Consider the following 2,881-nt stretch of genomic DNA (forward strand, 5'->3'; position numbering starts at 1 on the left):
TTTTGTCATTTTTTTGGTCACTTTTTTGTCATTTTTTTGTCAATTTTTTTGGTCATTTTTTGGTCATTTTTTAGTCAATTTTTTTTTATCATTTTTTAGTCAATTTTTTGGTCACATTTTGTCACATTTTCTCACATTTTTGTAATTTTTTGTCACATTTTTGTCATTTTTTCGTACATTTTTTATCAATTTTTTGTCATTTTTTGTCACATTTTGTCAAATTTTTGTAATATTTTTTTTTGTCACATTTTGTCATATTTGTCATTTTTTTGGTCATTTTTTGTCAGATTTTTGTTTTTTTGTCAATTTTTTTACAAGATTTTTATTAATTTTCTCCAAATTTTGTCACCTTTTTTTCGTAATTTTTTATCAATTTTTTTGTCACCATTTGTCATTTTTGTGGGTCAAATTTCTGTCATTTTTTCGTAAATTTTTTGTCAATTGTGACATTTTTGCCTTCCACCCATGTCATTATCAAGCTCATCCTACTCCCCAAAACCAACACCAGCTGAACCCCATCCGACCTGTCTGCTCCTCTCCATCCTTTTTTGTGTCTACATCAGAAAGGAATGACTAAGGTTGTTGCTGTGATTGTCTCTTCGCTCAGTGGAGATGAATGCAGCTCACGATTTTACAAACCCCATGTCTTACGATGTGACACTTAAACATTTTATAAGCCATACTGGAGGGACATGTCTCTGGTGTCGCCTCAGGATTCACTCTGAACAGCTAGAGGAAGAGTCTGGGGAGAGGGAAGTCCGGGCGTCTCTGCTGCCTCCGGCCCCGGATACAACGGAACAAAATGGACAGATGGACAATTATTACAAAAAGTGGTTTTATTACACAAAGAAGAGAAGTTTTATTACATTTTGAGCTGCTGTTACATAAAGTGGTGTTATTACAAAATAAAGATAAATAAAGATTTCCGGAGTCGCCGTCCACGCTCCCCCCACGGCTCCAAATGTGACGACAACTATGAAACAGGACAAGGCCACGGAAACGTAAGGCAAAACGGCCGACAGCGCGAGAACCAACGGACGACCAGAGATCCAACCCTAAACCAACGGACGACCGAAGATCCAACCCTAAACCAACCAACGGACCAACGGACGCCCAGAGATCCAACCCTAAACCAATGGACGACCAGAGATCCAACCCTAAACCAACCAACGGACCAACGGACGCCCAGAGATCCAACCCTAAACCAACGGACGACCGAAGATCCAACCCTAAACCAACCAACGGACCAACGGACGCCCAGAGATCCAACCCTAAACCAACGGACGCCCAGAGATCCAGCCCTAAACCAATGGACGACCAGAGATCCAACCCTAAACCAACCAACGGACCAACGGACGCCCAGAGATCCAGCCCTAAACCAATGGACGACCAGAGATCCAACCCTAAACCAACCAACGGACCAACGGACGCCCAGAGATCCAGCCCTAAACCAACCAACGGACCACCGGACGACGAAGTAGATCCAACCCTAAACCAACCAACGGACCACCGGACGACGAAGTAGATCCAACCCTAAACCAAACAACGGACCAACGGACGCCCAGAGATCCAACCCTAAACCAACCAACGGACCAACGGACCACCGGACGACGAAGTAGATCCAACCCTAAACCAACGGCCGACGAAGGAGATCCAACCCTAAACCAATGGACGGACCTACGGACGACCAAAGATCCAACCCTAAACCAACCAACGGACCTACGGCCGACCAAAGATCCAACCCTAAACCAACGGACGACCAGAGATCCAACCCTAAACCAACCAACGGACCTACGGCCGACCAAAGATCCAACCCTAAACCAACCAACGGACCAACGGACGACCAGAGATCAAACCCTAAACCAACCAACGGACCTACGGCCGACCAGAGATCCAACCCTAAACCAACCAACGGACCAACGGACCAACGGACGTCCAAAGAGATCCAACCCCAAACCATCGGACCAACGGCCGACAAGGAGATACAACCCTAAACCAATGGACCAATGGCTGACCAAAGAGATCCAACCCTAAACCAAAGGACCAAAGGACCAACGGACGTCCAAAGAGATCCAACCCCAAACCATCGGACCTACGGACGACGAAGGAGATCCAACCCTAAACCAATGGACGACCGAATATTCAACCCAAAACCAAAGGACCAACGACTGACCAAAGAGATCCAACCCTAAACCAATGGACGACCAAAGAGATCCAACCCTAAACCAACCAACGGACCTACGGCCGACCAAAGATCCAACCCTGAACCAACCAATGGACCAATGGACCAATGGACCAACGGACGACGAAGGAGATCCAACCCTAAACTGATGGACCAATGGATGACGAAAAAGTTCCAACCCAGACCAACCAATGGACCAACGGACGTCCAAAGAGATCCAACTCTAAACCAGTGGACCCAAACATAACGGACCCAAAGCCCACAGCCCAGCAGTGGTTTCCCCAAAGTCCACACTGTTCCCACACACTGGACTGTTGGTCCTGTGTCGGAACGTCCAGAGAGGAAATATACACCACAATGCACTGGGTCAGACAGAGACAGGAGTTTGAGCGAAACACAACAGAATGAGTGAAAACAGCTGATGGTGTTGGGGGAAAACGGGGCAGAAATAGGGAAAAAATGGATGAGACAATTGGGGAATAATTGTAAAATATGGGAAAAAAGTGGACAAAAATAGGGGAAAATTGGGTAGAAAAAGGAAAAAAATCCGGGGCGGAAAATAGCAGAAATAGAAAAAAAAAAAAGGATCTAAAATTGTAAAAAAAAATGGAGAAAAAGACCTTGCTGTAGTCACTCGTTCTGTTCCTGATTCGGACACAGCCCTGGTTTATTCCCATAGTAAAAGCCACAAACTGTTCC

At 45.4% G+C, this 2,881-nt stretch overlaps 1 long non-coding RNA gene across 2 annotated transcripts; it reads right to left on the reverse strand.

The window, feature by feature from the left end:
• Positions 1-835: 835 nt before the first annotated feature.
• Positions 836-2,590, reverse strand: LOC306966484. Of its 2 annotated transcripts, none has more exons than XR_013793109.1 (3): positions 2,301-2,590; positions 2,155-2,238; positions 836-1,055 (listed from the first exon to the last, which is right to left on the reverse strand). It is a non-coding gene; the product is annotated as an uncharacterized lncRNA (long non-coding RNA). The 2 variants fall into 2 exon arrangements; XR_013793110.1 differs by lacking the exon at positions 836-1,055 and adding an exon at positions 1,647-1,677 and having other exon boundaries at positions 2,097-2,238.
• Positions 2,591-2,881: the final 291 nt, after the last annotated feature.

The sequence above is a fragment of the Gobius niger genome (assembly GCF_951799975.1).
Source record: "Gobius niger genome assembly, chromosome: 8".
Classification (NCBI taxonomy): domain Eukaryota; kingdom Metazoa; phylum Chordata; class Actinopteri; order Gobiiformes; family Gobiidae; genus Gobius; species Gobius niger.